The 22,776-nt window shown below is 40.2% G+C and overlaps 1 protein-coding gene and 1 long non-coding RNA gene across 3 annotated transcripts in view; one reads left to right on the top strand and one right to left on the bottom strand.

Moving 5' to 3' along the window:
• LOC133555242 (uncharacterized) overlaps positions 1 to 22,776 on the bottom strand; it is an 80,940-nt gene that overhangs the window by 35,302 nt on the left and 22,862 nt on the right. The window lies entirely within an intron of this gene.
• Positions 8,014 to 22,776, top strand: part of si:dkey-72l14.3 (Glyco_hydro_56 domain-containing protein) — an 85,678-nt gene continuing 70,915 nt past the window's right edge. For both annotated transcript variants that reach the window (XM_061904848.1, XM_061904849.1), the window contains exon 1: positions 8,014 to 8,265. The gene's annotated coding sequence lies outside the window, so the exon portion shown is untranslated. The remainder of the gene's footprint in view (positions 8,266 to 22,776) is intronic.

Below are 22,776 nucleotides of genomic sequence, written 5' to 3'. Positions count from 1 at the left end.
AGTTGGCATGGAAACAAACAAAACCAGGAAGTGCAAAACGTGACTGAATGTCCAAAAACTAAACATAGCATGACCAAAACCAAAACATAACTTTCAGGCGTGACACGGTGTTTCTTTGTTTGTTGTGAAGCTTTAACACAGAGCGGTCAAGCGAACATGTTTCTCTACGTCAACCAGCAAGTTTTTGGATGGGAAAATTGTGATATTAAGTCGGCTCTTACCGGATACTTCAGTGGATTATGGGACCTGCTCCTGTAGCTGTCAAAAAGGCAGCTGTGATCTTGGCTCCTCGGCTTCTCTCAGAGACAGTGGCGTTCACCGCAGCCATCCGACTTTCAGGTATGACCGTATAATCTCACTAAAATACTATTAACACAATAAGCAGATAAGGGATTTTCCAGAATTATCCTAGTAAATGTGTCTAATTACATTAGACACCGGTATAGCTCGGTTGGTAGAGTGGCCGTGCCAGCAACTTGAGGGTTGCAGGTTAGATTCCCGCTTCTGCCATCCTAGTCACTGCCGATGTGTCCTTGGGCAAGACACTTTACCCACCTGCTCCCAGTGCCACCCACACTGGTTTGAATGTAACTTAGATATTGGGTTTCACTATGTAAAGCGTTTTGAGTCACTAGAGAAAAAGCGCTATATAAATATAATTCACTTCACTTCACTTCACATCTGAAATGCACCCACTGCCGCCGCCCGGAGCCGTCGCTTTTTCTTTTTTTAGTGCCTCACTCTAACTTTCCTCATCCACGAATCTTTCATCCTTGCTCAAATTAATGGGGAAATCGTCGCTTTCTCGGCCCGAATAGCTATTGCTGCTGGTGGCTATGATTATAAACAATGTGAGGAGCCCTACAACCCGTGACGTCACGCGGACATCGTCCGCTACTTCCGGTATAGGCAAGGCTTTTTTATTAGCGACCAAAAGTTGCGAAATTTATCGTCGATGTTCTCTACTAAATCCTTTCAGCAAAAAATATGGCAATATCGCGAAATGATCAAGTATGACACATAGAATGGACCTGCTATCCCCGTTTGAATAAGAAAATCTCATTTCAGTAGGCTTTTAATTTTAATAAACATAAAATGCTACATTCAGCACAGAGAGAAAGACCGGAGGCAGCCTGTGGATGATTTTTATAGAAACAGCAGTGAGAGAAGGCTGAAAATTCATCGAAAAAGAATAGATGGGCACAGGTGTGGTTCTCTGGCCAAATAGAGTGTGCAGTGACAGGTCTAATGGGAAAAATGACAAGCCGTCTGCCGGGAAGAGATGGAATGTAAAAGGTGTGGTATGGTGGAAATTGTGTATGAGGACAAACGAGACAAGGCACACACAATGAAGGAGAAGATGAGGTTAGTGCAGAATAGATTATGGTAGGTATAAAAAGAGAGGGAGATGTTATCAACAATATCATCACCATAAATTCCTGTGAATCTTCCAGCCTTGATATAAAAAAGGAGCAGAGCCATTTAAGTGCAGAGGCAAATATTCAACACACGATGTACTAAAGTGCGTTTTCATTTGCTGTTTGGATGTGCAGTCTTGACAGGGGGACGCCAACAGTCACGCCACATTAAAAGGTGTTTTAATGAAAAATATTAAATTTCACAGGGCCGTAAATGGCATTTGTGGGTTGTGCTCAAAATGCTTTAAAAGACAAGGTGGAAAATTGGACAGACATGCTCGTCAGTCCCCTAAAGCATTGAAATATGTGTCCTCCGTCTCTGACGCATTCAAGTCTAAAAGGATGCAGTAAACTCAAGATCCATCTCATTTTCACCATGAAAAACGAAACATTGTGAACTACAACTCGGGTTTTGAAGTCAAGTTACTAGTAAAAAGACACCTTGTTGTCAGCAGAGTAAACAAGCGCTGGAGTGCAATGAGCTAAGTGAGACATTTCAAGTCAATCCGATTTATGATCTCAGGGCATTCAAATCCATCGCAACGGGACTGTTTGGTTTGTCTGACAAGACATTTCGCCTCTCAGCTGAGTAGGTTTCATCAGTTCATGCTCATAGACTTAGATTGGTCAGATCTAGTCTTAAACTTATTTTGGTCAGATCTAGTATTAGACTTAGATTGGTCAGATCTCGTCTTGGACTTAGATTGGTCAGATCTAGTCTTAGACTTAGATTGGTCAGATCTCGTCTTGGACTTATATTGGTCAGATATAGTCTTCGACTTAGATTGGTCAGATCTAGTCTTAGAATGGTCGGAAGTAGTCTTAGTCTTAAACTGGTCAGATCTCGTCTAGACTTAGATTGGTCAGATGTAGTCTTAGACTTAGATTGGTCAGATGTCATCTTGGACTTAGATAAGTAGGATCTAGTCTTAGAATTAGATTGATCAAATCTAGTCTTAGATTTAAGATTGGTCAGATGTAGTATTAGACTTAGATAGCTAAGATCTAGTCTTAGTCTTAAACTGAACAGATTTAGTCTTAGTCTTGTATTGGTCAGATCTAGTCTTAGACTTAGATAGGTAAGATCTAGTCTTAGAATTAGATTGGTCAGGTCTAGTCTTAGACTGGTCAGATCTAGTCTTAGACTTATATTGGTCAGATATAGTCTTAGTCTTATATTGGTCAGATCTAGTCTTAGACTTAGATTGGTCAGATGTCGTCTTAGACTTAGATTGGTAAGATCTAGTCTTAGAATTAGATTGATCAGATCTAGTCTTAGATTTAGATGGGTCAGATGTAGTATTAGACATAGATTGGCCAGATCTAGTCTTAGTCTTATATTGGTCAGATCTAGTCTTAGACTTAGATTGGTCAGATATGGTCTTAGACTTAGATTGGTCAGATCTAGTCTTAGACTTAAATTGGTCAGATCTAGTTTTAGACTTAGATTGGTCAGATCTAGTCTAAGACTTAGATTGGTCAGATCTAGTTTTAGACTTAGATTGGTCAGATCTAGTCTACGCTGGTGCCACAACCCAAAATGTTTCTACTTCAAAAAATAGGGGGGGTGTGCCTGGGCAAAAATGGTTTCGCTCTATTGTATTGAGAAAATCAACTATTGAAATGCGAACAATCTTACTGTCAAAGCTAACGACTGTCGTTGAAGTGTGGTTTCCCCTCGTTAGCATTTAGGTATTGTGTGTCAGAATGATTGCTGTAGATCAACGGTTGAAAGGACAGTGTTGTATGTGGGAGACAGGTGGTGTCGCAGACCACTTCCACTGTTCAGGGTTGGTTTTTAAAACCATTACATAGATGGCTTCCCTCACTCCTCTTTCCCACCATCCTTCCTCCCTGTCCAGAATCTGTACATGTTTGTCCTCAAAGGAGTGCTGTTTCTCCCTGAGGTGCAATTAGACAGCTGAGTCTTGGCCTGAAGAGTTTGCTCGTTGATGCTGGGCCATGGGTCGGCTTAGTGGTTGTTTTGTTTCCGCAATATATGAATCTGTACATTCATCACTACACTGGATAGCATACACCAGATTGTTGTTGTGGGTGTGGGGATTCCGGTCTTTAGGATGCACTAGTCTATGTCTCAGGGTGTTGTCTGGTTTGAAGTGTACTGCAATGTTGTGTTGGTTAAAAAATATTCCGAGTTTCTTAGATAGCCCTGATATATATGGAATGACAATATTCTTGCGTCCGTCATCTTTTTTCTCCTAATCCACTCTGTTATTTCTTATTTCTGGAACTGGATGAACTTTTCACAAATGACCAGCTGGGATAACCACAGGTGTAGAATGCTTCCCTCAAATGCCTGTGCACTTTCTTTTTGGCCTGTGGGCTGGTAATGAACATTATTAGCTCTGTGTTGTAGGGTTCTGATCACAGCCAGTTAGTGTTCCAGTGGGTGGTGTAAGTCAAAAAGTTCTGACACTTAATAACTCAACGCAAACGAGGGGAAATACAATGAATTGATTTACGTGGACCCCGACTTAAAGAAGTTGAAAAACTTATTCGGGTGTTACCATTTAGTGGTCAATTGTACGGAATATATACTATACTGTGCAAACTACTAATAAAAGCATCGATCAATCAATCAATCAAGAAGTTGTTAGTTTTGACAGTAGGATTGTTTGTTTGCATTTCAACGGTTGTATTTAGGGCGAAACCATCCTTGCCCAGGTACACCCTCCTGGTTTTTGGAGTATAAATATTTGGGATTAGATCTGACCGATCTAAGTCTAAGACAAGATCTGACCAATCTGAGTCGATGAGCATGAACTGATGAAGCCTTCTCGGATGAGAGGCCAAACGTCTTCTAAGACAAACCAAACAATGCAGTTGCGAACAATTGAATGCCCTGAGACCTGGATGAATGAGAAAGTTCATAGACAATCCGTTTTATGGTGTCAAACACAATCCACACAGTAAACTGCCTCAAAATCCACAGTTTGACAACCGCTTTAATGCGGCTTATAATCCGGTGCGCCTTTTGTATGAAAAAAAGAGATGAATAGACTCGCTCATCTGCAGTGCGCCCTATTATCCAGAAAACACAGTAATAATAATAGTAAGTATAATAATAATAATAATGATGGATTTTATTTGCATCGCGGCCCTGTGATGAGGTGGCAACTTGTGCAGGGTGTACCCCGTCTTCCGCCTGAATGCAGCTGAGATAGGCTCCAGCACCCCCCGCAACCCCAAATGGGACAAGCAATAGAAAAATTGATGGATGGATATTTGTATCGCAAATAACATTTGAATAACAAATCTCAGAGTGCTATACTTTAATTACACCCAACATAACACACGCTTTGAGTGTTGTCAGCTAGGGATAGCAATTTGGCAGAGTTTTGCTACCAACGTTAGCTATCATCGAATGAATATTCTATTGCAGTGGTTCTCAAATGGGGGTATGCGTACCCCTGGGGGTACTTGAATGTATGACAAGGGGTACATGAGATTTTTTTAAAATATTCTAAAAATAGCAACAATTCAAAAATCCTTTATAAATATATTTATTAAATAATAATTCAACACAATATGAATGTAAGTTCATAAACTGTGAAAAGAAATGCAACAATGCAATATTCAGTGTTGACAGCTAGATTTTTTGTAGACATGTTTCATAAATGTTGATGTTAAAGACTTCTTTTTTTGTGAAGAAATGTTTAGAATGAAGTTGATGAATCCAGATGGATCTCTATTACAATCCCCAAAGAGGGCACTTTAAGTTGATGATTACTTCTATGTGTAGAAATCTTTATTTATAATTCAATCACTTGTTTATTTTTCAACAAGTTTTTAGTTATTTTTTGTATCTTTTTTTACCAAATAGTTCAAGAAAGACCACTACAAATGAGCAATATTTTGCACTGTTATACAATTTAATAAATCAGAAACTGAAGACATAGTGCTGTATTTTACTTCTTCATTTCTTTTTTTTCAACCAAAAATGCTTTGCTCTGATTAGGGGGTACTTGAATTAAAGAAATGTTCACAGGGGGGACATCACTGAAAAAAGGTTGAGAACCACTGCTGTATTGTCTGTAGAATGTTGAGTATGAAGAAGAATGTTTTAATGTAGACTGGGGGTCGGCAACCCGCGGCTCTGGAGCCGCATGAGACTCATTAGCGCCGCCCTAGTGGCTCTCTGGAGCTTTTTCAAAAATATATGCCAAATGGAAAAAGATGAGGGGGAAAAAACATATTTTTTTATATGGTTTCTGTAGGCGGACAAACATGACACAAACCTCTCTATTTGTTATAAAGCACACAGTTTGTATTAAACATGCTTCACTGTTTCAAGTATTTCGCCAGCGCCGTTTTGTCCTACTAAATTTGCCGGTCCTTGAACTCACCGTCGTTTGTTTACATGTATAACTTTCTCCGACTTTCTAAGACGTGTTTTATGTCACTTCTTTTTCTGTCTCATTTCGTCCACCAAACTTTTAACGTTGTGCATGAATGAACAAACGTGAGTTTTGTTGATGTTATTGACTTGTGTGGAGTGCTAATCAGACATATTTGGTCACTGCATGGCTGCAAGCTAATCGATGCTAACATGCTATTTAGGCTAGCTATATGTACATATTGCATCATTATGCCTCATTTGTAGCTATATTTGAGGTCATTTGGTTTCCTTTAAGTCCTCATAATTCAATTTATATCTCATGACACACAATCTGTATGTAATATGGCTTTTATTTTTTTGTGACTCCAGACGGATTTGTTTTTGTACTTTTGGTCCGATATGGCTCTTTCAAAATTTTGGGTGGCCAACCCCTGATGTAGTCACATAGAATCATCATACTCAATCATCAATCAATCAATGTTTACTTATATAGCCCTAAATCACTAGTGTCTCAAAGGGCTGCACAAACCACTGCGACATCCTCGGTAGGCCCACATAAGGGCAAGGAAAACTCACACCCAGTGGGACGTCGGTGACAATGATGACTATGAGAACCTTGGAGAGGACTAAAGCAATGGATGTCGAGCGGGTCTAACATGATACTGAGAAAGTTCAATCCATAATGGATCCAACACAGCCGCAAGAGTCCAGTCCAAAGCGGATCCAACACAGCAGCGAGAGTCCTGTTCACAGCGGAGCCAGCAGGAAACCATCCCAAGCGGAGGCGAATCAGCAACGAAGGAAAGTCCCAAAGCCGATACACAGGCAAGCGGTCCATCCTGGGTCCGGACTCTGGACGAGCGGTCCATCCTGGGTCCGGACTCTGGACGAGCGGTCCATCCTGGGTCCGGACTCTGGACGAGCGGTCCATCCTGGGTCCGGACTCTGGACGAGCGGTCCATCCTGGGTCCGGACTCTGGACGAGCGGTCCATCCTGGGCCCGGACTCTGGACGAGCGGTCCATCCTGGGCCCGGACTCTGGACGAGCGGTCCATCCTGGGCCCGGACTCTGGACGAGCGGTCCATCCTGGGCCCGGACTCTGGACGAGCGGTCCATCCTGGGTCCGGACTCTGGACGAGCGGTCCATCCTGGGTCCGGACTCTGGACGAGCGGTCCATCCTGGGTCCGGACTCTGGACGAGCGGTCCATCCTGGGTCCGGACTCTGGACAGCCAGTAAGTCATCCATGGCCATCGGATCGGACCAGACCCCCTCCACAAGGGAGAGTGGGACATAGGAGAAAAACAAAAGAAACGGCAGATCAACTGGTCTAAAAAGGGAGTCTATTTAAAGGCTAGAGTATACAAATTAGTTTTAAGGTGAGACTTAAATGCTTCTACTGAGGTGGCATCCGGAACTATTACCGGGAGGGCATTCCAGGGTACTGGAGCCCGAAATGAAAACGCTCTATAGCCCGCAGAATTTTTTGGGGCTTTGGGAATCACTAATAAGCCGGAGTCCTTTGAAGGCAGATTTCTTGCCGGGACATATGGTACAATACAATCGTCAAGATAGGCTGGAGCTAGACCGTGTAGTATTTTATACGTAAGTAGTAAAACCTTAAAGTCACATCTTAAGTGCACAGGAAGCCAGTGCAGGTGAGCCAGTACAGGTATATATGTATGTATATATGTATATAAAGGTATATACAGTACAGGCGTAATGTGATCAAACTTTCTTGTTCTTGTCAAAAGTCTAGCAGCTGCATTTAGTACCAACTGTAATCTTTTAATACTGCTGTGATTATATGCATCAAGTGTTCATTCAAGGCTAAGGCAAAATATCGAGATATATATTGTGTATCGGGATATGGCCTAAAAATATCGAGATATTAAAAAAAGGCCGTATCGCCCAGCCCTAGGGTCAGGTGTACAGAAAGAGAGCTAGGAGTGAACCAAAGATTAAAAAACAGCACATTATGACTGAAAAGAAGGGAGGCAGACATAGTCGAGAAATACGAGAGAAAGAGCGTCAGGAAGTGCGTGTAAGCAGGTACAGGAAGGCAGGTGAGATAATCCAACTTGTCAAGTGTTTGTTTGGACAAGAACAGCAGCGGTGGAGCGGAAGATTAAGAGATTACAGGCGGTCTCGATGGTCATGTGAGCCGGCATGGTCAACGTTGACCTCGCTTAGCATCTCGCAGTAAGGAAGCTTAGCCCGCGCACACACGCACATTCTCGCCCACTCATCTTTCCATCCCTTTGAACAACACCTTCTCTGATTTTCGCCTCTTTCTTAATTCCGTCTCCCGGCCCCTCTCTCATATGGAGGTTAGGGTCCTTTTGCTGCATCTTATTCGTCCGCAGCTCTTCCACGCCCTCACAAATCCAGGGTAAGACTTTTGCAAAGAGCAAACCTGAGGATTGATGGGGCAGGCGTGAGGAGAAACTATGTCCAGGCTGTGAGGAGAGCACCGACTTGGCCTCGGTGAGTTTCACAACATCTTGATCGATTGAATGAACATTTTATTAGTAGATTGCACATTACAGTCGATAGTCTGAACAATTGACCACTAAATGGTAACACCCGAATAAGTTTTTCAACTTGTTTAAGTCGGGGTCCACGTTAATCAATTCATGGCTAATCAGGATTTGTTTGAACTGCCTGGTTTATTGTTCAAGATTTACTCTGTATATTACATCGAATATGTAAACCTCTGAATTTGAATGCAACCAAGGTAGTGCTATTTCAGTAGTTTGAACCGCTGTCAAGAATGAATTGGCAGCTGAGCAATCATCATCCGTGTTGCAATTTTTGGGGGGCTTTTGTGTCTTTTTGTACAGCATTTCTTAAAAGAAGGGACACTGCATTCATTAAGGGTGTGAGAAGACATTGATTCGAATACGAATCGAATACGTTGTGCGATTCACAATCAAATCTTTTTTTTTTTTAATTCAATCCAAAACAATAAACAGCAATACCATAACAATGCAATCCAATTCCAAAACCAAACCTGACCCAGCCACACTCAGAACTGCAATTAACAGAGCAATTGAAAGGAGACACAAACACCACACAGAACAAACCAAAAGTAGTGAAACAAAAATGAATATTATCAGCAACAGTGTCAATATTAGTTATAATTTCAGCATAGCAGTGATTAAAAATCCATTTTTTAAATGATTATTACACATTTATACAAATTTTAAAAAAAGAACAATAGTGTCACAGTGGCTTACACTCGCATCGCATCTCATAAGCTTGACAACACACTGTGTCCAATGTTTTCACAAAAATAAAATAAGTCATATTTGTGGTTCGTTTAATAGTTAAAACTAATTTACATTATTGCAATCAGTTGATAAAACATTGTCCTTTAAAATTATAAAAGCTTTTTTTTAATAATCTACTACTCTGCTAGCATGTCAGCAGACTGGGGTAGATCCTGCTGAAATCTATGTATTGAATGAATACAGAATTGTTTTGAATTTGAAAAATATCGTTTTTGAATCGAGAATCGCGTTGAATTGAAAAAAATCGACATATAATCGAATCGTGACCTCAATAATCGATATTGAATCGAATCGTGGGACACCCAAAGATTCGCAGCCCTAGCATTCATGGTTGATGACACACAAAAAAATCAGTCGATCCCATACTTGGTGACACTTTAGTTTAGTAAGCATTCGGGCTGTAACAAAAAAATTTATTAATGATAACCGCGGTAAAACTACATATGATTAATATTACCGTTTTAAATTAAAATGATCGAACACCTTGATCGATAACTGCAGTTTGATAAACTCACAGACTGACAGATGCCAGCTCACTAAACACAAAAAAACAATAGACATTAAAAAACATACCCAAATCAGAACTTATACAAACACAACTAAGCTATTTAATTGTGCACATTGAACCTACAAGCTGTGCTATTTTAACACATAGTGATCATTCTATACTTTGTGGAATACAAGACGGAGGTCTTTTTACGCTGCTTTCAAGAACCGCTGAATCGAGTAGGATACCACAATGCCCACCAGAAACAGGCATTGGAGTAATATTTAAATACATCTTAAAGTGCTGCAGCACAAACCAATTTTAAAATCTTAACCATTAAAGAAGATAACCTTTTAAAGAATAAAACACTGTCAGGGAAGCATAATAAATACAAAGCATGCAATTTTAGTTGGTTAAAACAACTAACTTGTTCAAACAATTTCAGTTTATATATAATTAAAGCTCTAAAAATTTTATATTTTATTTTAGTTTTACAAAAATGAAATTTATGCTTTTTTCCCCCTACTTCTGAAAGAAATCAACAAATACAAATGACGGATAATAATCACGTTTTGCTTTTATTTTATCAAAAATAGTTGTTTGAAAGGAGACAGACAATGCCACAATTTACGGGGATACGTGACATGCACACACTTACATCTTCTTTTCTTACGACGAATGACTTTGAGCAAAATCCTGATTTTTATAAAGTTGTTAGTTAACCAAAAATTAAGCCTTATACATTGTATGCAAACATTGAGAAGGCTCTATAGTTTCAGTAAGTGGATAAATTCAGGCTTTTCTCATTTTTGGGCACCACATGTTCTCTACTGTGCTCCTTTCTTTTCATACATGGTACCTTAAAGCAGTGGTTTTCAACCTTTTTTCAGTGATGTACCCCCTGTGAACATTTTTTTTAATCCAAGTACCCCCTAATCAGAGCAAAGCATTTTTGGTAGAAAAAAATAGATTAAGTAAAATACAGCACTATGTCATCAGTTTCTGATTTATTAAATTATATAACAGTGCAAAAATATTGCTCATTTGTAGTGGTGTTTCTTGAACTATTTGGAAAAAAAGATATCAAAATTACTAAAAACGAGTGATTCAATTATAAATAAAGATTTCTACACACAGAAGTAATCATCAACTTAAAGTGCCCTCTTTGGGGATTGTAATAGAGATCCATTTGGATTCATGAACTTATTTCTAAACATTTCTTCACAAAAAATGAAATCTTTAATGTCAATATTTATGGAACATGTCCACAAAAAATTTAACTGTCAACACTGAATAATGCATTGTTGTATTTCTTTTCACAGTTTATGAACTTACATTCATATTTTGTTGAAGTATTATTCAATAACCATATTTATAAAGGATTTGTGCTATTTTTAGAATATTTTTAAAAAATCTGAAGTACCCCTTGGCATACCTTCAAGTACCCCAGGGGTACGCGTACCCCAATTTGAGAACCACTGCCTAAAGTATCAGTAGCATGGAAAAACAAGTTGACTATATGCTCACGGTAATTGTGTTTCATTGTATAGATTAAACCATACTCAATTGTACATACAATCCGCAAAGCATGTGAAAAAACTGTCTAAAGATCACAAAACGCCACAAACTCAGTCAGCCATTTTAAATATTGGACGCCAAACGTCTTCGGTAATTTCCGTGGATTGACGTCACTGGAGTAACACTTCTGCACTCTGACCACAGTATCAGATCAGTCACACTGAAAATACGTAAAAAATAGAGGGATGTTCTGTCCATCATTCACAATCCCTATATAAGACATGTACATGTTTTGTTTTATAATGCATTCTAAGTTGTAAACAAATACATAAATATTCCGTCATTGGGGGCTCTCTATTCCGCCCACAACTCTCTCCAAATAACCATCCAAAACCCACCAACAATACTTTATATACAAATCGTGATCTGAATATTAACCAAATATTAGCGATGTTATTATAGGCTCTAAAGCTGACCGACTATTTTTTTCCTTTTGATGTGAACCGGCAGCGATGTCCTGCTGCTTCTGCATTATCGCGTCTCGGCTCATCAAAGTTATTCTAGATTATAAATCATGGCTCTTATCCGGATATTAGGAGGATTTAGCCTTGAATCAAGAAGTTCTTCGTTGTCAGGGTCAAATACCGTGAGACATTATAAAGAGACAGAAACAGAGAATAGAAGACAAACCAGTGATTTTTTTTCTCGTACGAGGAGAGTAACTGGAGATAGTTGTCAGTTACAGGCTCCTAATTTACTCTGAAAACATTCTTCACTCTCCTCGCCTTTTAATTCATTTGGGAAAGCCCTACATTACGAACACACACACACACACACACAGCTGCACTAGAGGAGGGGGGGTATTTGCAGCTGTGTTGGAAACCAAACACCTGTAGTGAGAACTTAACACATGCAAATACACAGTACAGAGGATTCAGCAACTTCCTGCGTTGCTCTGGGCCATCTGCCAATTCCTCTTTGAAGTTGATGGGTCAACCTAATTTCAATCTAACGCCAAGTTTCATTTCTCTTCAGCTAGTCTACACAATGCATGAGCAAACAATCATATTTGAATAAAATGAGATAACTTATTGGCTTCACAGTGGCAGAGGGGTTAGTGCGTCTGCCTCACAATACGAAGGTCCTGCAGTCCTGGGTTCAAATCCAGGCTCGGGATCTTTCTGTGTGGAGTTTGCATGTTCTCCCCGTGAATGCGTGGGTTCCCTCCGGGTACTCCGGCTTCCTCCCACTTCCAAAGACATGCACCTGGGGATAGGTTGATTGGCAACACTAAATGGTCCCTAGTGTGTGAATGTGAGTGTGAATGTTGTCTGTCTATCTGTGTTGGCCCTGCGATGAGGTGGCGACTTGTCCAGGGTGTACCCCGCCTTCCGCCCGATTGTAGCTGAGATAGGCGCCAGCGCCCCCCGCGACCCCGAAAGGGAATAAGCGGTAGGAAATGGATGGATGGATGGAGATAACTTATTTACAATTAATCCAACATTCGTATGTGATATTCAATGTATACCCGGAGATGGAGACCGACACACACAATTGAAAACAGTGTCTGCAGGGAGACTTTTCCTTGTTAACCCTTTGTGTGCATCATGATTAATTATTTATCTAACCAGGAAGATATGGACATCTTATCAGTCGTGATCAAAGTAAGAGCAGACATTGTACAGTAAGCTATCATGTTATTATGCTTGTATTTCTTGTTTAGCACTTAGCAATACTGCTCCATGATGCTACAGCTTTTGACTACAACTGGATCTGTTTAGCAGAGCTTCTAAAACTTTTAGCTCAATTTCCTTATATTCAGGATCAACCATAAACATTTTTGGGTCCGACAAAGTCTGCATGATTTGGATTGTTGTTGGTGATGAAAGGATCTGCGGTACCGACCTCTTTGTCACGCTATGACGTGTCTGGCATCCTCATTATCTCTCAAAATAGCTCTGGAATCTCTGATATCGATACTATTTTGATCATATCTATTTACCCGCAAACTTTGTTAGTCCGTAGATGTCACACATAAGATATATATGATAATAGCTTCAATATTGAGACAACTTGTTGTTACACTCAACTGGTATTTGAAATAAACTATTCAGTTACAGTAAGCTGCTTTTTAGTGCAAGTTTGTTTGTTTGTTCATCTTGTTGCATTTCCCCCACTTGGCTGGATGCTGGAATAATGTTGTGTTGCTTCTACCTTGTTAAATAAACTTAGCAGTGTACTGTCACGTGCTCTACGCCTGTTGTCACAAATCCAAACCACTGACAAGACTTTTGTTTTCTTTCTCGCTCTCGTTCGAAATAGCCATGTTGTAGCTGTGTGTGTGTGTTTATCTCTACTAAGGAAATGACAGCTACTGAAGCTCTTTAGAGCAAAAAGTATCCAAGAAGAGAAAAACACTTATTTTTTAAATCGTCTACAACATATAACTCGATAAAACTGATTTATTTCCTATAAGTATTTTTTGAGCACATTCAAGAATACCGTGATAATAATGATTACCTTGATTATTTTGGTCACAATAACCAGGTTATGACATTTTTATTTCGTTTGATTGAAACTTTTATTAGTAGATTGCACAGTACAGTACATATTCCGTATAATCGACCACTAAATGGTAACACCCAAATAAGTTTTTCAACTTGTTGAAGTCGGGGTCCACGTAAATCAGTTCATGGTATATCCCTCATTAGCATCAAAGGTCCATTGGCTTTTTTTGTGAGACTTAATCCAAAAGGAACACCACTTCTGTGTAAAAAGAAGAATATACCCCACAAATGAACATTATCTGAAGGACTAGCCCAGGCCTGACCAACCCGCAGCTATTTCAAATTGACATCGAGGTTTAAATTAATGTGATTAATAACCGAAAAAGGCTGAGGTGGTTGTTTTTTTCCATCCATCCATCCATTTTCTACCGCTTAATCCCTTTTGGGGTCGCGGGGGGCGCTGGCGCCTATCTCAGCTACAATCGGGCGGAAGGCGGGGTACACCCTGGACAAGTCGCCACCTCATCGCAGGGCCAACACAGATAGACAAACAACATTCACACTCACATTCACACACTAGGGACCATTTTTAGTGTTGCCAATCAACCTATCCCCAGGTGCATGTCTTTGGAAGTGGGAGGAAGCCGGAGTACCCGGAGGGAACCCACGCATTCACGGGGAGAACATGCAAACTCCACACAGAAAGATCCCGAGCCTGGATTTGAACCCAGGACTGCAGGACCTTCGTATTGTGAGGCAGACGCACTAACCCCTCTGCCACCGTGAAGCCCGTTGTTTTTTTTTTTTTGTTTTTTTAAATACAAACCCCACTTCCATATGAGTTGGAAAAATGTGTTAGATGTAAATATAAACGGAATACAATGATTTGCAAATCATTTTCAACTCATATTCAGTTGAATATGCTACAAAGACAACATATTTGATGTTCAAACTGATAAACTTATTCTTTTTTGCAAATAATCATTAACTTTAGAATTTGATGCCAGCAACACGTGACAAAGAAGTTGGGAAAGGCGGCAATAAATACAGATAAAGTTGAGGAATGCTCATCAAACACTTATTTGCAGGCTAATTGGGAACAGGTGGTTGCCATGATTGGCTATAAAAATAGCTTCCCAGTCAGTCTTTCACAAGAAAGGATGGGGCGAGGTACACCCCTTTGTCCACAACTGCCTGAGCAAATAGTCAGTTTAAGAACAACATTTCTCAAAGTGCAATTGCAAGTAATTTAGGGATTTCAACATCTACGCTCCATATCATCAAAAGGTTCAGAGAATCTGGAGAAATCACCCCACATAAGCGGCATGGCCGGAAACCAACATTGAATGACCGTGACCTTCGATCCCTCAGACAGTACTGTATCACAAACCGACATCAATCTCTAAAGGATATCACCACATGGTCTCAGGAACACTTCAGAAAACCACTGTCACTAAAAACAGTTTGTCACTACATCTCTAAGTGCAAGTTAAAGCTCTACTATGCAAAGTGAAAGACATTTATCAACAACATCCAAAAACATTGCCAGCTTCTCTGGGCCCGAGATCATCTAAGATGGACTGTTGCAAAGTGTTCTGTGGTCTGACGAGTCCACATTTACATCTAACACAATTTCCCAACTCAAATGGAAACAGGGTTTGTATTTTTTTACGTAAGTTATTGCATATTGTTCTAATGTGTGGCACCTTGTGGCAAGAATATGTTGATTAGCAGTCTAAAAGTAACATGTATTCCATCCATCCATCCATTTTCTACCGCTTATTCCCTTTTGGGGTCGCGGGGGGCGCTGGCGCCTTTCTCAGCTACAATCGGGCGGAAGGCGGGGTACACCCTGGACAAACAAAATAAGAGTCTCAGAAAGCTGGCGTGCACAAGTGATGTGCACGCCAGCTTTCTGAGGGATCGCTTGTGCACGCCAGTTTTCCGAGACTCTGTATTTAGTTTGCGCAGGCAGCATGAAGCAGGGCTTTTATTGTGAAGATAGGAAATGTGCAGTCGGCCTTTAGAGTTTTGACTGAAGGTACGGGTCGAGAGTCTGTTGAAATAAAAAGTGTTTCTCACCTTCCTCTCGGTCATTTTTAATAATAATGATCTTGCAGCAGCCAGCGTCATCTCACAAGACCCTCCGGTACCGTGAATGTCATTTAAGTGGCGTCTTGGTGAAGATTGATGATCACTAATTTTTAGGTCTATTTTTTTTAAAAGCCTGGCTGGAGATCGACTGACACACCCCCCGCGGTCGACTGGTAGCTCGTGATCGACGTAATGGGCATGCTGCTTCAAAACCTGTCGTCACGTCCGCTTTTCCTCCATACAAACAGCGTGGCGGCCCAGTCACGTAATATATGCGGCTTCTACACCCACACAAGTTAATGCTAGGCATACTTGGTCAACAGCCATACAGGTCACACTGAGGGTGGCCGTATAAACAACTTTAACACTGTTACACCACACTGTGAACCCACACCACACAAGAATGACAAACACATTTAAGGAGAACATCCGCACCGTAACACAACATAAACACAACAGAACAAATACCCAGAACCACTTGCAGCACTAACTCTTCCGGGACGCTACAAAATACACCCCCGCTACCAACAAAACGCGATTTTGCATGTCACTATAAAATTATATATGCCTTGCTTGTTCAATATTCAATGCAAAACTTGTTTGGGTCCCTATTAAAAGGTTAAGTTGTTCAACTTTGGCCCGCGGCTTTGTTCAGTTTAGAATTTTGGCCCACTCTGTATTTGAGTTTGACACCCCTGCTGTAGTGTAATGCCCGCAGCCAAAAGCAACTGCATGAGAAGGTATACTCGAATATCACGATAGTCATTTTCTATATCGCAGAGGGACAACACCGCGATATATCACGTTTATCAATATATTGCCCAGCCCTACTCTTAATGTAGAACTGAACAATGAATCAACAGAAGAAAATGTTAGGAAGATAATCAGAATTTGCCATTTTTATTACACTTTTTTTTGTCTCCCACTATGTTATTCCTCTTCTACGGAGTCCATTACATTCAATTATGCAAATTAGCTAATTTGGTCGTCTATCAAATTCTAGCAACTTTTATGAGAGCCAATAGCTACTTTCCTTACGGAGGACTTGGCAACACTGGAAGATGGAGAGATTAGAAAGGATTTAGGACAGATATGTAGGAGATATACAAATTGAGAACACAGATGCAGAGGATGAGACAGAAGAGCCAGAGAAAACAATGGAGCTGATTTTCATTTGTATTTTCTGCTTAATTGAGACGAACATGAGAAACCCTAAGTCCAGGGAGAGCTGTCGGAGGTGAGGTAGTAGTCTTAGGTATAAATCAACGTTAAAACAGGCTTTTGATTGATTGATTGAAACTTTTATTAGTAGATTGCACAGTTCAGTACATACTCTCGAATAAGTATTTCAACTTGTTTAAGTCCGGGTCCATGTAAATCAATTCATGGTAAGGTCAAATTGATGTTAAAAAAAAAATGGCCACATTCTTTTCAAACGCATAATACCACTAAAGGCTCACTCTTGTCATGTTCTGAAACTTGGCAGCCCTGCCAGTGTTTCCACATTTTAAAAAAATCCATACACCAAAATTTTACCAACATATTGCTGTCTGAGCAACTAAACTATACAATTGTTCACGTGTGCTATCAGAGGGATCGATACAGGATATACTCCAATGACCATAACACAGAAGTGTCTACTCTGCAACAGGAAGTGATGTATACAATTTTTAAATAAAAATTTTGTGTCAAATTATGGTTAATCACACTTTGGAATTTTAAATTAACCAGAGGTAACTTTTGTTGTGTAGCAGCTAATAACATTGATGAAAACATCACCAGTTAGTGCAATCAATTTCTGACCGTAGAACAGATCGTTTCTTTTACCATTATTTTTCTGACAAAATCTGAACAAATCAAAAGTCCACCAAGGTTCAGGATTCCTTTGTCATCTCCAGAGTGTGTAAATATACATTAATACATATACATTATGTCATTTAATGCTGTTCTCAACCAGTCCTGCAGTGCAAAATCATAAAAAGTTTTAAAAACAAGTTTAAATTTGGAGCAAATGGATTAATAAATAGTTAAAAAAAGCACATAAAATTAATTTGGCTCTCACATTTAGTCCAGTTGGATTATGTCCTCGGGGGTATATTTGGAGAGTGGGCACAGGCTGTTAATCAGTCTTAAAGCCCATGGATAAAAATAATTATGTTTCCTGCTAGTCCTGCTGCTGATGCTTCTGCATCTTCTTCCAGATGGTAACAAGGAGAAGATGATGGGTGAAGGGTCCAGCTGCAGCCTGGGCGTTTCTATTATGACACAAACCTAATGGGCGTTTCAGGATAGTTTCATTGACCAATCGCGTATAGTTTTGAAAGGTTCCTTTTTCGCCCAAGTCCGGAGAAAATATTTTATGGGAGATAATGTCCTGCTTACTGGCATTGTTTATTTCTTCTTCTATCATATTTTGTATGTATACGCAGACGACAAAGCTTTTTCTAAAATGCACGTCTTTAACATCTGTTCCATGTAACACACCCAGTTTCCCGCAGCCACATCTTGAAGCGGCATTTCGGCCTTCAAAATAATGTCAGTATGTAATAGTAGCGGCAGACTTTGCCTTTTTTTTTTATAAATCTGGCCTTTCCATTTTCTCTCGCCCTAAATGTATCTAACTCCTTATGTGGACTAATGTAAGGCTGGGCGATATGGCCTTTTAGTATCTCGATATTTTTTGGGCATATCACGATAAATGATATATACCTCCATATTTTGCCTTAGCCTTGAATGAAGACTTGATGCATATAATCAATGTGTCTACATTAAAAATTGTTGTTCAGACTGCATTAATATTTGCTCATTTTAAACTTTCATGCAGAGAGGGAAATCACAACTAAGTCAATTGAGCAAAACTGCATTTATTAAACAGTTATTAAGCAGTGGGACAAACTTTCATGTCATTTCAAAACAGAAAGTGCAAGATTGTCAAGCTATTAGTGCACTTTTGTGCATGATGTCACTAAGATGACATATCAAAACAACACTAAATTAAAGTATACTTTTTGTAGAGAACGCCACTACAATAGTTTAAAACAAATAAAGTGCACTTTTGAGCATGATTTCACACAAGATATTTCAATAACTCTCAAATAAAAATGAGCTGCATAATAGGAAATCAAATCGCTATGTTGCAGGTTACTGCGGACGTTATCTCCTTATGTTCTTGACTATTTTTTTCATACGGTGTTGATTTGGAAATGGTTGCCTTTGCATTTTGTTGGTGTGGCACCGAAATGGAGATGTTGACATGCGGAGTAAGCACTCTTCATTCTCTAGCAGGTGACTTTTCAAATGATGCTACATATTAGCATTATTGCTACTTTTTGTAGCTTTTGCCCGACACTTGACCAATTACGGTTGTCTGTTCGACATATTCCCACTTGAAGCCAAACCACTGCCAGACGATGGAGCCCCTGCTGTTTTTCTTGGGAATTAATTCTTCCTTCATTAGTTACCAGATTCGCACCTTCTTTTTCTCGTATTACCACTCGCACCACAGCTAACATTACCCATACTGCTACCTCTCTGCTCCGCGTGGGCGTACACGTATGTGACTAGACATATTGTAAAGACTATGTCTCCCCGCTGGCCTAGGAACACCTTGGCATCCCCTGGGAAGAGCTGGACGAAGTGGCTGGGGAGAGGAAATTCTGTGCTTCCCTGCTTAGGCTACTGCCCCCGTGAACCGACCTCGGATAAGCGGAGGAAGATGGATGCATGGATGGACGTATGTTAGAAGGAGAGACAAGAAATAGTGGAAAGAGCTTGTAGTGTGATGCCAGCAGCTAAAAGCAACTGCGTGAGAACGTGTACTCAAATATCACGATATAGTAATTTTCTTTATCGCACAGAGACAAACCCGCGATATATCGCGTATATCGATATATAGCCCTAGACTAATGTTCTTTAGATGGCTTACTTAGTTATTTCTACGTTAGTTCTATGCTGGGTTGGGAAGTTGAAAACGCAGTTGCAAATGCAATTGCTTACCTTCAGCAGCTGCAGTTTTTTCACTAGCTGCTCAAGAATGATTGTGTTATATTATATGCACAGCTGACACCCAAGAACAGAAGCCTTGTGTAGGTGTTTTTCTGATCAAGGTGGGACAGTGTGAAGTGAAGGATTGTAGACATTGCATCATTAATGGGGCGGTTGGGTAACCAGGCGTTGAAAACATTTCGCCACTATCGGTGTTAGAGCTACATGCCGATGGGAGTTGACCAAGTGTGGTTTTTTGGTAATGTAACAATGGTGGGGCTCTTGAGATGAATACAGAGTACCAGTATTTTTGAGGACCTTTAAAATGCTGGACTAATGCTACGGCTGTCTGTACTTTTTTTATCCAGCTGACAATCTGTCACATTCATTCAGGTGCCGCTGCAAAGCATATAAAAAGACACGGCGGAACAGCCTTTTACTGCCCCACTTCCAATTACGGGGCACGCGAAAGATGGATTTAAGCGTCATTGGAATCGCGAATGGATCGCTAAAAACAGAAACCAAATGCGGAAAGTTGCGGAAATTGCCGCAATGTAACTGAGATGCTGTCATTGAGAGGAAAGGGGGAAATCATCCTTACCGGGACCGTGTACTTGACACTTACCTCCAAGGAGCCTGGCCAGCACTCTAGCCGGCAGCAATGTTTTTTTCTCTGTGCCTGCCTTTTTGAACACGCTGCCACCTTAACTGCTAAACTAATTCCAAAATACAGAGCCAAACACTGACAAAATGATTTCTCAGTCCATCACGCTTCGATTTTACAGTAGTAGCACCCGTGATACTAAATGGAAAAAAAAAAAAAGTAGCATAGAATATTATTTGTAGCACAGAAACATTTTTGAAGCAATATTAAATGTCTTGAAGACTACAATTTTATTATTAACATTCAAACAAGGTACACATGTACGCTCATACATATAAACACAATGCCATCATGAGGCCTACTGTATCGCTAAAACACAGAACATCCATTTTCTACCGCTTATTCTCTTCGGGGTCGCGGGGGGGGTTTGCGGGCTGGAGCCTATCTCAGCTACAATCGGGCGGAATGCGGGGTACACCCTGGGCAAGTCGCTACTTCAGAACATCCCTAACTGTGCTAGCACTGCCGCTAACATGAGTGTCGAGCTATGCAATATGGATTGTATTCTATCATATCCGATATAGTTTGGCCCATAAACTCACCCATAAATGGAAATTTTCCATTTATGGATTATCCCAAATACACAAAAACCAAGCACCAACAAGTAAGAAAAGTAGGTTTTGTATAATATCATCCCAACTTAAAGGCGTACTGAAATGAGATGTTCTTATTTAAACGGGGATAGCAGGTCCATTCTATGTGTCATACTTGATCATTTCGCGATATTGCCATATTTTTGCTGAAAGGATTTAGTAGAGAAAATCCACGATAAAGTTCGCAACTGGAGAAAAGCTTTGCCTCTACCGGAAGTTGCAGACGATGACGTCACATGTTGATGGCTCCTCACATCTTCACATTGATTTTAATGGGAGCCTCCAACAAAAAGTGCTACTCCGACCAAGAAAACGACAATTTCCCCATTAATTTGAGCGAGGATGAAAGATTCGGTTTTAGGATATTGATAGCGACGGACTAGAAAAAAAAAAAACGCGATTGCATTAGGACGGATTGAGATGTTTTTCTACACATTTACTAGCATCATTCTGGGAAATCTCTTATCTTTCTATTGTGTTGCTAGTGTTTTAGTGAGTTTAACATTACCTGATAGTTGGAGGTGTGTGTCCACGGATGTGTTGACGCGCAGTGTCTTAGGGAAGTCGACGGCAGCTTTATGGGCGGCACAAGCTCAGCTGATCTCCGCTAAGAAGCGAATTTTTACCACAATTTTCTCACCGAAACCTGCTAGTTGACATTCGGTTGGGATCCATGTTCGCTGTGATCCATAGTAAAGTTTCACCTCCCTGAAAATTAAACAAGGAATCACCGTGTGTGTGTGGCTAAAGGCTAAAGCTTCCCAACTCCATCTTTCTACTTTGACTTCTCCAATATTAATTGAACAAATTGCAAAGGATTCAGCAAGACAGATCTCCAAAATACTGTGTAATTGTGCCGTTAAAGCAGACGACTTTTAGCCGTGTGTGTGCGCAGCGCTCATATTTCCTAACAGCGTTATCATTACGCGACGTTTTCAAGAAAAAAACTCCCGGGAAATTTAAAATTGCAATTTAGTAAACTAAAAAGGCCGTATTGGCATGTGTTGCAATGTTAATATTTCATCATTGATATACAAACCATCAGACTGCGTGGTCGCTAGTAGTGGCTTTCAGTAGGCCTTTAAGAACACAAAGTGTTATCCAGGGACCTGCACCTGTGCTTGGGTTATTGCGGACCATGGTCCTCCGTACTTGAACGGTTGTCAGTTGTCCCCTGGTACGAGCGGAAATTTGATTGATTGATTGAAACTTTTATTAGTAGATTGCACGGTTCAGTACATATTCCGTACAATTGACCACTAAATGGTAACACCCGAATAAGTTTTTCAACTTGTTTAAGTCGGGGTCCACGTTAATCAATTCATGGTACAAATATATACTATCAGCATAATACAGTCATCACACAAGTTAATCATCATAGTATATACATTGAATTATTTACATTATTTACAATCGGGGGGGTGGGATGAGGAGCTTTGGTTGATATCAGAACTTCAGTTATCAACAATTGCATCGTCAGAAAAATGGACATTGTAACAGTTGAGGTGTGACTTAGTAGGATATGTACAGCGAGCAGAGAACATAAGAACAAGTATATACATTAGAAATACATTTGATTATTTAAGGTTATTCACAATCCGGAGAGATGGGATGTGAATGGAGGAGGGTATTAGTAAAGGGTTGAAGTTGCCTGGAGGTGTTTTAGAGCAGTTTTGAAGGAATATAGAGATGCACTTACTTAAATAAGGGATGTTGTGCCTATAAGTGTTTGTAGCTTCGGGCAAATAATGTATTTAGTTTGTCTCGAAGCAAGGGGCTTGGCATACACAAACACAAGGAGAGTGGTTTATCGTGCGTAATATTGAATCCCTGCCACAGTCCTCCTCTGTCCTTGTGG

This window comes from Nerophis ophidion, linkage group LG06 (assembly GCF_033978795.1).
Source record: "Nerophis ophidion isolate RoL-2023_Sa linkage group LG06, RoL_Noph_v1.0, whole genome shotgun sequence".
NCBI classification, from domain to species: domain Eukaryota; kingdom Metazoa; phylum Chordata; class Actinopteri; order Syngnathiformes; family Syngnathidae; genus Nerophis; species Nerophis ophidion.
The sequence above is the reverse complement of the archived record's forward strand: the minus strand, read 5'-3'. Positions and strand labels throughout refer to the sequence as shown.